This window comes from Pantherophis guttatus, chromosome 8 (genome assembly GCF_059756535.1).
Source record: "Pantherophis guttatus breed Tessera chromosome 8, ASM5975653v1, whole genome shotgun sequence".
Lineage (NCBI taxonomy): Eukaryota > Metazoa > Chordata > Lepidosauria > Squamata > Colubridae > Pantherophis > Pantherophis guttatus.
The window spans coordinates 25,056,152-25,070,521 of NC_142070.1; the positions used below are offsets into that span (position 1 = coordinate 25,056,152).

Below are 14,370 nucleotides of genomic sequence, written 5' to 3' on the forward strand. Positions count from 1 at the left end.
ACTAGGGTTGAGTCTGAACTGTTCCTCACAATCCAGACCCTGATACCATCCAAACATTGAGTCAGAACTTCCACCACATCTTTCATTGGGCCCAGGATGAAGATGTATGACCTCTTCTAATGGCTTCATGTAGATGTTAAATAAGGTAGGGTCCATAAGAGAGTGCCTGTAGGCCCAATCTCTTTCCCTTTAATCGCATATTGGATAGGAATAGTGTCTTCTAAAACACTGCCAAATCACAAACCTATAGATGATCAAGAAAGTGAATGTGTTCAGGATTCAGAGATATTGGAGGCCAAGGATGGTAATGGCAGGACATGATTCAGTTCTTGCCCCAAGTCATCCATAGTAGAACCCAACACAGTTTATATTCCTTTGCTCAGGTTTGAAGCCAAGTTGCCATGGGTCTAGATCTAGAATATTTTCCAGAGGCCTTTGTTGTTGCAGAGTGTATGTATGTTAATGTTATGGGGGGTAAAAACAGCAACATTGCATTTGTACGATTTATTACAAGAAAAGTTCCCATGATCCACATTTTAAAAAAAAATTAGCTTTGGTGTACCCAAACAAAAGTATTAAGTAAAAAGATAAAAGCATTTACTTGTATCTAAATTGCATTACAAATGTTTTTAACAGCTAGAAGACAAATATCACTCTTTATTCACACAGATCACAATTCTTCTGTTTATAGCTTCACACTTCACTTTTCCAGAACATATCATTCTCTTTAACACTTTAAATCCAGGTTTTGCAAAATACAAAATACAATTGTTTTGGGGAAGAACTTTTGAGTCTTTCATATATCTAAAAATTTATGTTGGCTCAGACAGTAGCTTCGACAGTCAACTTTATGACGAGCAAAGGAATCAAGAGAAGAATATGCTAGAACAGAACAGAACAGAATAGAATTCTTTATTGGCCAAGTGTGATTGGACACACAAGGAATTTGTCTTTGGGGCATATGTTCTCAATGTACATAAAAAGACAAGATACATTCGTCAAGAATTGTAAAAATTGTATAAGAGGTTAAAAATATTCCTCATCCTAAAAGGAACATAAAACTTCTTTTTCAGATTTGTTGAAATATATTTTAAAATGCTAATTGCTTTTCTTTACTTAAGCAGACTTAAAATGAAAATAAGTTCTTTACTTTCTGATCTGTGTGTATTGTATGTTGTCACTCTCAGATCTAAAGGTGGGCTAGTAATGACATGTTTGTTGGACAAATCGGGTGACAATTGTACCATTTTTTGTTACTCAGATTGATACGGCTTTTTGTTTTAAGACAGGGTATTCTTTTTCCAATTTAATTTATGAAAGGTATTACTGCAAGGTATGTCTGTAGTTGTTTAAACTACTGTTTGAAATAGGGTTAATAGCTTCATACAGGTTGCTTTATTTAATTGGTTCAATTTAAACTACAGGTGCAGCGGAAGTATGATGTTATTAGATGTTGGGAACAAATAAGAAATCTTAACTATCACTATTGTCTTGGATTTTTATTAAGTTAATTGTGCCAAAATACCATTAAAATCCATGGAATTGTTGGTAATGATTAACATTTAATGTTAGTTTCACTTTAAGTATTAATTTATTCTGGATCTAGCCCATCTAGTACAGTATTTCAGATAGCTATAACATTTATGATTGACTATACCTAGAAACAGATGGCAAAACTAAAGAAACTTTTGCTCTAATCCAGTATAGTTCGTATAATTTAGTACCTATTGGTTTGTTGCAATACTATTTTTCAGGTTAAAATAATTGGTAATAATTAATCTAAAGCACATACTGTACAATCTAATTTATTCTCCCAGCTGTATGCTTATTCATTTTTCTGTACTACATAATTACCCATAGTCAAGACATCCTAATAAACAGCTTTTTATTCCAGTGAGCATTTTTTCCTGACAGATAATGTCTAAGCAATTTAATTGACTTGTAGCCCCTGATGAAAAATAAAGACAAAAAATCCCAAACCCATCCAACTGTGTCTGTAGATACAAAATCAGAACTGAATTTATAACTGCCAAAAGGGAGAAAAGGAAAGAAAAGGAAAGAGTGAAAGCGCCATTCAATTAAAAGTGATCTGTGATTTTATTTCGGACCTGACAAATGAATGGCAGAGATCTGTAAATATTTATGGCAACAGCTTTGAGATCAACGTAATAACCCATACGGTAAGCTTGGCTGAGCTGTCAACAAGGTTTATGGCATTCCTAATTCTGAAAATTTATTATTCTAGAAATTGTGACATATGATTTTTCATGTCACTCAACTTTTACAGAGCTTGACAAATAAAGCATATTCATGCCGGTAATTCCCTCAGAAAGTTAATACGATCATTTCCCCGGACACTTCCCCAGAAGCCTCTCTGGATGTTAGTTCAGAGGAAGACATGCCAGTCCTGGGCACACCAGGAGGGGAAGGCAGCTGATGGCTCTGAGGCGAGGGGCTGTGAGTCCAAGCGAGGTGGAGTGGTTGATGGGAGAATGACCAGACGGCTGATTTGGCTGAGGCACAGCAGCAGCAGGACAACCCTGAGGCTTCGATGGAGAAAGTACACAGCTGCCGCTTGTCAGCGATGAGGAAGAGGAACTGCCTTACCCACCTGATCCAAGAACATGTAAGGCGAAGAAAAGACAGACACAGCGAAGGTCAGTCTGGCTATTTGTGAGGCAGAAGCCTCACCCGGCTGAATTAGCCAACTATCGTCCGGTCTCCAACCTTCGTTTTGTGGCGAAGGTTGTTGAGAGCGTGGTGGCACGACAGCTTCCCCGACACCTGGATGAAGCTATCTATCTGGACCCGTGCCAGTCGGGCTTCAGGCAGGGGCACAGCACAGAAACGGCATTGGTCGCGTTGGTGGATGATCTCTGGAGGGCTCGGGACAGGGGTTGTTCCTCTGTCCTAGTCCTATTAGACCTCTCAGCGGCTTTTGATACCATCGACCATGGTATCATGCTGCGGCGGTTGAGGGGGTTGGGAATAGGGGGCACCGTTCTGCGGTGGTTCTCCTCCTTCCTCTCCGACCGCTCGCAGTTTGTGTTGGCAGGGGGGCAGAGGTCGACCTCGAGGCATCTTGCATGGGGAGTGCCGCAAGGGTCGGTCCTCTCGCCCCTCCTGTTCAACATTTATGTGAAGCCGCTGGGTGAGATCATCCGTGGTTTTGGGGTGAAGTGTCACCTGTACGCTGACGACACTCAGCTGTACATCTCCACCCCAGACCACCCCAACGATGCCCTTGATGTGATGTCCCGCTGCCTGGAGGCCGTGCGGGTCTGGATGGGGAGGAACAGGCTCAGACTCAACCCTTCCAAGACCGAGTGGTTGTGGCTCCTGGCGTCCCGATATAGTCAGCAGGTGCCATCGCTGACTATTGGGGGTGAATCTTTGCCCCCCACAGAGAGGGCTCGCAATCTGGGTGTCCTCCTGGACACACGGCTGTCTTTAGAAGAACATATGACGGCCGTGGCCAGAGGGGCCTTTTATCAGGTCCGCCTGATTCGCCAGTTGCAGCCCTTTCTGGATCGGGACGCCCTGCGCACAGTCACTCATGCCCTTGTTACCTCCCGGTTGGACTACTGTAATGCTCTCTACATGGGGCTCCCCTTGAAGAGCACTTGGAGGCTCCAACTGGTCCAGAATGCGGCCGCGCGGGCGGTTATGGGTGCTACCCGTTGCGCCCACGTGACACCCCTCCTGCGCGAGCTGCACTGGCTCCCAGTGGTCTTCCAGGTGCGATTCAAGGTGTTGGTTACCACCTTTAAAGCGCTCCATGGCATAGGACCCGGGTACCTTCGAGACCGTCTTCTGCCACCAATAACCTCCCACAGGCCAGTTCACTCCCACAGAGAGGGTCTCCTCAGGGTGCCATCGGCCAAGTCATGTCGGCTGGCGACACCCAGGGGGAGGGCCTTCTCTGTGGGAGCCCCAGCCCTGTGGAATGAACTGCCCCCGGAAATTCATAAGATTTCTGACCTCCGGGTATTTCGCTGCGCACTTAAGACCCTATTGTTCCGCCAGGCTGGGTTAGCAATATAATTTTAAATTGGATGTTTTAAATTTTTGGGGTTTTAAATTAAGCCAAATTTATTTAATATTTTTAAATTATTTTAAATTGATGTTTATTCTGTTTTTTAATTAGGCTGTACACCGCCCTGAGTCCTTCGGGAGAAGGGCGGTATAGAAATAAAATTGTTGTTGTTATTATTATTATTATTATTATTATTATTATTATTATTATTATTATCTTTCTTGATGGGCTGCATTGAAAGCTGTAGTGACACCATGCCTTGACTTCAAATCATGCCTCAGAACTCTGGACTCTTCTTGCCTTTTCAACCCTCTTGTATTGTGGATTTAATTTGCCTGGTGGACTTATCTTGTTGGGAACTTTCATGTGCCTTGTGGACTCATTGGGCCATTGCTCTGTGGATTAATATTGGTTTTCTTTTGCCTGGATTCAGTTGGGACAGTTGTGGCTTTTTGGTGAAGAGAATTGCTGGGGAATATTAAGAAAATCACTAAACCACCATTGTGTGTGTGTGTGTGTGAGTGAGTGGGACAGCACAGTTAATAAAGAAAGAATATAAAGTTCAGCTGTAGCTCATTAAATCAAAGCAATAAAATGGTCCAAATCCTCCAAAAGTAGTAACAACTCTGTTACTAACTTAACAACTGCAGTGATTCACTTAACAATTGTGACAAGAAAGATCATAAAGTGAGGCAAAATTTACTTAACAACTGTCTCACTTAACAACATTAAAATTAAGGTTCAGTGGTGGTCATAAATCAAAGACTACCTACTGTATACATGGGAAGATGCAGATTTGGATTTTATGACTATTTCTTGTGATGCAAAAACAAGGGTATTGGGACAAGAATGAAGAATGAACTACGCCAGGAGTGTCAAACATGCGTTGTCATGTGCTATATTACGACTTTTTCCCTTCTCAAAAACGGGGGTGAGCATGGCCAGCACGTGACGCATCCAGCCTAGGGGCCACGAGTTTGACACCCCTGGACTATGCTCATTACTTCACTCTTGAAATAATTGTGTCATATCATCTCTGAGATTTTATATGATGCAAACTGCATTGTATATCGTATTAATTAGACCGTTCATTTTTCAGGCATAATCATAATATGAACGGTACACCTGGTGAAATTAATATTCTAAGTATAATTAACTTTGAGATCTGCTGAATTGCAGAATTTTCCACCTGAAGAGTTTATTTACTTTATTTATCCTTTCTGGATAAGAATTGTTCCAAAGCTTGGTGCTTATGAGGTTTATTTTTGGTTAATGACAGCATTAAGGAATGTGACAATTCCATGGACATAATCCAAAAGAGAGTATGTGAAAAAAATGTCCCCAGTGATTACGTTGGCTATAATTTAATGTACAAAACTGGAGGTGAAAAGAAGATTGTTCCAAGTGGAGAACAGCCCATCTCCAAGACTTGTTCCAGCTGACAACTTTCTCTCTGGCTGCTTACAGAATTATTGTTGCCTGCCAAAAAAATAGTATTCAAAAGTATAAAGAAAGAATGTCATTCGCCATGTAAAAGAAATCTGCTTTTGCAAGTACCCACAAATTTATCAGAAAGTATTGTGATGCTGTCATTTCCTAGGACTATGAAGGAAAAGGGAAACACTTTGCCACTTCATGTATCTCACCTGCACACACTCTGCATAGCTTTGTTCTTGTATGGCAGTTTGGGTATGGCACTCACCCACCTTGAACTATATCAGATAGTTGAGTTATCCTTCAACATGTATCCATGGAGATTTTCAATCATCCAGATCATGGTTCTTCCAAAAGTGCTTTTCCCCCACAAAGGTCAACTGGACTTTCTTGGGGTTTTTTTTCTAAGAAAACATTTCACTTCTCATCCAAGAAGTTTCTCCAGTTCTAACTTAAATTAACTTCTTCGTTGAGAAATGAAATGTTTTCAAAGAAACAAACCAAGAAAGTTCAGTTGCCTTTTTGGGGGAGAAAAACCCCCACCTTTGGGACCTTCAACATGTGCAGTAGTTACCATAAACTATGTGGATATGAACCTACCATGAAGTCATGTGCAGCCATTGTGGTGGACAGAAAATATTTATTTCTTTTTTTTTTAATCCAATACTGTGAAACATTTCTTAGATCTTTACTAATGGATGATTCTTGAGTCACAGGATAAATCTTTGTACTCTCTAATTAAAGACCAATCTCACTGAAAACAATTGACAATGACTACAGAGTGGTTAACCTTTACGCTTCAACCAAAGTCTAAGTAAATGGTATCAGCATCTGATTTGTAGCATGTTCTCCTTTTGATCAAGGGCAGATAGCATGTGGCCTAGAACCATATGTGATCATTGGAATCTTTCTGTGTGAATTTAGATCTGGAGCGTCAAATTCGATTTCATTGAAGGCCTCATCAGGGTTGTGTTTGACCTTGAGGTGCAGGGATGGGTGTGGCCAGCTTGACATCACTCATGGGGGGGGCGCCTGTGATGGCCTGAGCACTCTGCCAGTGAAAATGGACTCCCAAACTCCGTTTTCACCTGGAATGGCCTCCTAAACCCTCTGCCAGCGAAAACAGAGCTTGGAAGGGCCGCATGTGGCCCTTCGTTGTTTCCAGGATAGCCCCACGATCCAGATCCAGCCCGCTGGCCTTCAGTTTGACACCCCTGACGTAGATACATTATGGGTTTATCAGAATGTGTCCATCTAACTATCGTGTTTTCAAAGTGCTTCATAGCAACTGATCTGATTTGACTGGCCGTGTTTTCAACCCCTAGAAAAAATAATTTTTGATAGGCATGTAAATTTTTCAATAATTGTTATTAAAGTTTACAAATACAAAGAAAAAAGCTAATACAAACCTAAAAATAATATAAAAAGGTAGAAAAGAAAAGGAAGATATATTACGTTTAGATGTTTCTGATATTTCTTGTACCATTTAATCTCATCTGAACTGGAAGAACAATTCTGTCATTATAGAGATCTCATCCCTTTGATAAGTCTTCTTTTTTTCTGCCAATAATGGGCTGGGCATATTGAATTCATGTAATGCTCGGTCATTTTGTATAAGTTCAGCATTGCCTATAGTTCTGAGTCAAAAGCAGTAAAGTGAACAGTGAAGAAAGCAATCAGATATAAATATCAAAGGATGCAATAAGACTACTTCTAAAAGTCAAATTGAATCTGAACCAAGACATTTTACTGGGTGTTGAGACAAATCATCTACTTTGTTTTTCCTGGGTAATATTCAGCATGAGGATAGTTTCTAGAAGAGTAGACTGGGCATCTGGTCTCTGTATTTGCAGTATATCAGGGCAAGCAAGAACTGCAGGCTGCATTCAGTTGGTAAGATTCCAGTTTTTACAGATACTTTAAGAATTGTTCCTACATTCTTTCTCAGTTCAGGCACACCACATTTCTGGATTGCTAAATATTAACCAATAGGTTATTGGCTTCGTCTCTTCTTTGTGACCCTGAGGCAATACACTGCTTAATTCCAGTGATGCTAACATGAGCATTTGAAATAGCACTTTGGCTGACATTATAAAATGCCAGAACTTGAGATCTAGTAGAGTTGTTTGACATTTCTGAAAACATCGTTGTATATGTGTTCTCATTTCCAAATGTTATCAGCTTCAAATCAAATTAAAATTTTACTTTGTTCATAGACATAACATCATATACATAATTTTAAAAAGTACAATTTTAATGAATTTTAAAGGGAAAAAAATAGCACCTAAATATGTCAATAACTGTTATTGGCCAACATAACAAAATTTTACTATTTTAAAAAAAAGCTAGTTCTCGACTTGCAACAGTTCATTTAATGATTGTTAGACGCGAGTGTTAGAATAGCACCAGGGGTGGTATTCACTTACCTTCACTACCGGTTCGCAAATCTGAGCGCCCACCTCGCGCATGTGCAGGGCCTTCTACGAATGTGCAGAGCATCAAAAACCTGGATAAATGGGACGTGATTACGTCCGGGTGGATGGGCAGAGCCACCTGTAGCCGCCGCTACCGATTCGCCCTAACTGGATAGAACTGGCTGAATACCACCATTGAATAGCACTGAAAAAAGTGACATATGACTGTTTTTCTCACGATCATTACAGCATCCCCATGGTCATGTGATCGAAATTCAGACACTTGACAACTACTCATATTTTTGATGAGTGTAGTGTCCCTGAGTCATGTGATCGATCACCTTTTGCGACGGTCTGACAAGCAAGGTCAATGGAGAAGCCAGATTCACTTAACAACCATGTTACTAATTTAACAAGTGCAGTGATTCACTTAACAATGGTAACAAGGAAGGTCGTAAAAGGGGCAAAACTCACTTAATAAATGTCTCACTTAGCAACAGAATTTTTAGACTTCTCATAAGTTGAAGACAACCTGTAGATCAGGGGTGAAATCTACTTACCTTCCTTACCGATTCGGAAGTGTCACATGCGTGTGCACACCTGCGCACGCACAAAACCTGCACATGCACAGAAGGTAAAAAACATTACTTCCTGGTTAAAACCAGGAATTAATGACACCTGGGCGTCGATCACTACTGGGTCGCTGAACCACAGGGAGAAATCGCTACTGGATCGGGCGATCCGGTCCGATCCGGGAGCATTTTACCCCTGCTGTAGATACAGTAGACTTATCTTGATAAATAACAGATAACGTAAAATAGAAATTACCAAAATGCCTAGGAAATTTAAAAGAGGAATATTTAGCTGATGACAAATATCCCTGTAAATGTGACAGTGAAGCAGAGAGTGGGCCAGCTTCATGAGTGCTACAGGGATGCTACCGTGCTTCAAAAGGATTTCTCTTACATCTCCCTTCCAAAACAGCTGTGCAAACGACATTAAAATGGGGAAGAATTAAAGCTCTCCTGAATTTAGAGGTTTAAATATGGTATAGGTATAAAGGTAATCTGGTATGAAGTAATCTGAGAACTAAAATTCACTTACTTATAAATATATCTTGTGGGAAGGCAGCACTTTCTATTTAACCTATATTGAAATCCTTTGTCTTAAGTCTAACTTAATTTGATTTGCCTTAATAGTAAAATAGCATCATTGGAAAAGCCATAAAGCCACAATTTCTTTTAGCTTGTTTTTTCCCCAGGAAAATTTGAAATTTTCTGCCACAATCAAACAGAGTTGTGGAGTAGTTCCAGCCGGTATTTATCCAAAGACTGGATTTAAGCTTATTGACTTCTGCTTTCTACCAAAATACCATATTTGGAATGCAAATATATTATTAATATTTCATAATTACAGTAATTGATGAATGATCCCAAGTTCTTTTACCTATTTGAGCCTTTAGAGAGGTGAAAATTAAAGTGCCTAAAACCTCAGATATCTTCCTTGACTACTCCAGGCATAGCTAATATGGTTGTCTTAAATCCCTGTAAGGTCAATTCATATACCCATCATGTTTCCTGGGAGAAAAAAAATCTACCATAGAGAAGCATGCCAGAAATAATAGACCTTTACTTCTGACTTTCCACTTTTCAATATTCCAGGTTATAAAAACGGGATGACACTAGTTAAGTGATTTGGTTTGGTTTGAATAGGCAAGTATGCTACAGTAGATTCATCCAAGGAAACTCTGTTACAGTGATGGTTAACCTTTTTGGTGCAGAGTGCCCAAAGCGTGCACATGTGTGTGAATGCACGTACATGTGCCAGAACCCCCAAAATGCAATGTGAGCGTTCCCCACGCATGCGCCTTCTGCACCAACCTGGAAGCCAAATGGGGCGCGGGGGCATCGTGCAAGGGCCCCCGCACCCCATTTTGGGCACGGAAAGCCTCCTGCACCAACTTGCACCCCCTCATGGATGCACTCCCCCACACATGTATCTCCCGTATGCACCCCGCCCCACACGCATGCATGGCAGAGAACTGAAGACCAGCTAGCCAGCGGGAGGCGTGCAGGTATGCACGGTGGAGCTGGGCTGGGGCGACAGCTGGCGTGCCTGCAGAGAGGGCTCTGCTTGCCACCTGTGGCACGCGTGCCATAGGTTCGCCATCACGGCTCTATTACATCCCATAGCTCCTGCACTTTAATCTCTTACATTGGGGCAGTCTATACCAGATAGCAGAGTGCCCGTTAAGAAAGCCAAGATGGAGGCCTGCAGGCACTTTTCCACAGTTTCTATACAGGTAGTTCTCACCAATGGTAATTGGGACTAGGAACTCCACAGCTAAGCAGCATGGTTCTAAGGTATGATGTCACATGACTGCACCAATTTACAATTTGCCCTTGTTAGGTGAATTCTACGCAGTCACAACATTCTGTGGTCATGTGTTCACCATTTGTAATCTCCTGCCATCTTCCCCGTTGACTTTGCTTTGAAGTTCACAAATGGTAACCACATGACTGCCAGGATGCTGCAGCAGCCACAACAATGAAGTTGTACCCTTCATTCAGTACTGTTGCAATTTGAACAGTCACTCAAGAAGTGGATGTTAAGTGAGGTCTATTTGTAGTTTGCAAGGCTGAGCTCTAAGACGCGCTTAGATTTTTATAAAGACAGCAGATTTGGGGCAGTTAACAGACACTGGATGAATGCTCATAGTAGTCCTGATTTTACAGTCACTTATGAGGGTATAGAAACCAAATGAAATGAAGAAAATTTGTATTATAAATAAGGGTTGTGTTAGTTCTTCTAAGCTCTTCAGTAGGTCCTCTATTCACTTCCAATGGGATCAATTATTTTAGTATCTACTGTATATGTTCAGCATGTCACCATGTGTGAGTTGGGCAGCTATATAAATCTTTTAAATAAATAAACAGTCCTCTTTTGTAGAAAATAGCACCCTGGCTTATAGAGGAGCTTTGGGAGATGAAAAAACACATGAAGCATCTCCTGTACCATAGCAGGAAGACTCTTCAAAAAGACCTTGACTTTGTGTTAGAATGGTCAAACAATTGACAACTCCAAATCTCAACTAACAAATGCTCTGTCTTATACATTGGCAAAAAGAATCAGAACACAAAATACAAGCTGAGTGGACATGACCTTGTAGATGAGCCTCACTCTGTCAAGGACCATAGAGTACTTATATCTAATGATCTAAGCGCCATAGCCCACTGTATCAACATCGCCAAAAAGGCATTAAGAGTTGTAAACCTAATCTTGCATAACTTCTTCTCCGGTAATATTACACAATTTATCAGAGCATCTGGAACCCCCACTGCATATCGGATATTAATACAATTGACCGTGTCCAGAAATATTTCACAAGAAGTCCACTCCTCTGCTTGAAACAGAACACCTTATGCCACCAGACTTGAAATTCTGGGCTTAGAAAATTTAGGACTATGCATGACCTAAGCATAACTCATAAAATTATCTGCTACAATGCCCTACCTGTCAATGACTACTTCAGCTTCAACCACAACAATACACAAGTACCAGTGGTCCGGTTCTTGCGAACCGGTAGTAAAAGTGGCGGGAAGCCCCACCCGGATGTCATAATGGACAATCTGTGCATGTACAGAAGCTTCTGCGCATGCGCTCTGTTGCAAACCGGTAGTAAAGGTAAGTAGAACCCATCCCTGACAAGCACACAATAGATACAAACTTAAAGTGAACCGCTCGAAACTCAATTGCAGAAAATATGACTTCAGCAACAGAGTGGTCAATGCCTAGAATGCACTACCTGACTCTGTGGTTTCATCCCAAAACCCCCAAAATTTTAACCTAAGACTGTCTACTGTTGACCCCACCCCATTCCTAAGAGGTCAGTAAGGGGCGTGCATAAGAGTACCAGCGTGCCTACAGCCCCTGTCCTAATGTTCCCTTTAATTGCATTCATTTTATGTATTTAATTCATGGTTATACTGATATATATTATCTAAAACGTACTTGACAAAATAAATAAATAAAGATGAAGCTGACTGGGCACAGCCTTTAGAAGGATTTACTTTATAGTGGTAAGAGCATGCTTACTTCTTTGTCTTTATTATATCTGTAGGTACTGGCCAGTGGCCCCATTTTGGGTGAACAAGGTCCTCCTGGGTAAAGGAAAGTCAGACGAACTTTTGCAGAGTCACTGTGAAGACTATTCTAGGCATCTGTTAAACAAAGTTGCTCAATTTTGTTCCAGGTTTGATTCTGACTGGTAGATACAATGGAAGTGAATGAAGTATATTCTAGCTTGATTATCTGGAGTTAAAGTTGGTCAAACATGAGTAAGTAGTCCTTGCTACTGTGAGCTCTACTACCCATAGTCTGGATTCACACCCCTCTTGACTCCTTCCTCCAACTAGTACTGGACTGACCTACTAGAGCTGGGACAAACTCCTAGTGGTCTTGCACTTCTGTATTGAACTTCCTCTGGAGTTCCAGGACATTGTTAGGTCCCTGATGGCTTTTTTTGAAGGATCTTCAAAACTGAGCATTTTGGAGGAACATTCCAGTTTTTTTTAAACCTACTGCATTTTTTACTTATTATTTACAAGTAATTATTTTTCCAGTTTTATATTCTGTTTGTGTTTAAATCTTATCATAGCTGACTTAATTTTTTCTTCTTATAGTCTGTATGCTTCTGAGAGTCCTAAGATTGCATACAAATAACTTCAGCTAATAAATATGTATGCAAAAAGCAGCTGCATGTTATCATGAGATATATTTTTTTAAACATATAATGGAATCAAATAGTATTGTAAAAGAAAAAAAGGAACGAAGAGAAAATGTAAATGATTTATGCACAGTTATTAAGTCAACCAGATCTTTGGATAAAATGACGATGTTATTTATGTTATATCAAAAAGAAAGCCAAGAAAACCATTTTGCTGTTTTTCAGATTACTTCCATGTTAGATTTGTGGCTTTGCCCCCTGGCGGTCACGTTTATACACCCTGAAGAACATTACCATCATTTGCCACTAAACATAATTATATGTTATGGATGGAAATAAATTTGTAATGAAGGGTAATAAATTGGGAATGCAAAGGCCAAAGGGAGAACAACAACAATCAGTATAAATATCCCAGTGTGCATTTTTCCCAAAGGTTTTTTTTTTCCCAGATGGAAGGGGAAATACCGTTACATTGTGCAAAAAACAAAACAAAACATATTTCTTTCCAGCTAAGCGATCAGCCTTTCAAAGATTCATGGATGTAACTCAATTGGCAAGCAGGAAAAACAGAAAACCAAAAGCTCACCAGAGATGTAGCAGAAATGCATATCTTTCCGTTTCTTTTTCAATTTCTATTTTTTTTTAGAAAAGTCCTTAAAAAAAAAAAAAAGAAATCTTAGATGAATCCATTGAACCTTTTTGGTGGATTTTAAAAAATGCAATTTTTGCAAAAAAAAAAAAAAAAAAAGAACAAATGTTAAGATGTCCCAAGAATCTAAAATAACTCCATTAAATGAACACCAATGAAATCCTTCAAGGATCTTTCATTGTGTCTTGGTAAAGGAATGTCTCTCACTCATTTTAACCTGGACTCCTTGTAACCAATATTATCTTGCAGCTTCTTGGATCTCTTCTTTTTCTGTTTTTCTTTGTTAGCCTCTTGATGTTTCAGGATTTTTTTTTAAAAAAAAATATTTCTGCTAGCTGTGCTTTTGAGTGTATCCTCATGCTACGTATTAATGAACATTAATACAATTGAGCAGCTCCAGAGATATTTCACGAGAAGAGTACTCCACTTCTCTACTCACAATGGAATCCCTTATGCCACCAGGCTTGAAATTTTGGGCTTGGACAATCTGGAACTGTGTCACATGTAGTCTGATCTAAACTTATACACAAAATTGTCTGCTACAATGTCTTACCTGTCAACAACTTCTTCAGCTTCAACCTCAATAATACACGGGCAAACAATTGATACAAACTCAAGGTAAACTGCTCCAAACTCAATTGCAGAAAATACGACTTCAGCAACAGAGTGGTCAATGCCTGGAATGCTCTACCCGACTCCATTGTTACATCCTCAAACCCCCACAGCTTCAACCTTAAAGTCTCTACTGTGGACCTCACCCCATTCCTAAGAGGTCCATAAAGGGGAAGTGCATAAGCGCACCAGCGTGCCTACTGTCTCTGTCTTACTGTCCCCATTTATCAGTATTTACTTCCTTTTTTCATGCTTATGTTCATATTTATACTTGCTACTTTGTACATGTACATGTTTGACAAACAAACAAACAAAATAAATAAATGCTGGAAGTGGTACTTATTGGCTCTTCTGTTAATGGCCTTTTCTCACTTTGAAGCTTCTCTGGCTGAAGCCTGATTAGAAGAGTTCCTCATGAAAGTTTCACTTGCAATTTTGGGGAAGAGTCGAAAGCAAAAAAGACTGCAGGCCGTGAGACAGGGATGATCCTGCAGTGAAA

General features: G+C 40.2%; 1 long non-coding RNA gene across 1 annotated transcript; it reads left to right on the top strand.

Moving 5' to 3' along the window:
• Window positions 1-2,138: 2,138 nt before the first annotated feature.
• Window positions 2,139-12,634, top strand: LOC148112570 (uncharacterized). Its single transcript, XR_015729301.1, has 2 exons — window positions 2,139-2,657; window positions 12,005-12,634. It is a non-coding gene; the product is annotated as an uncharacterized LOC148112570 (long non-coding RNA).
• The last annotated feature ends 1,736 nt before the right edge of the window (window positions 12,635-14,370 follow it).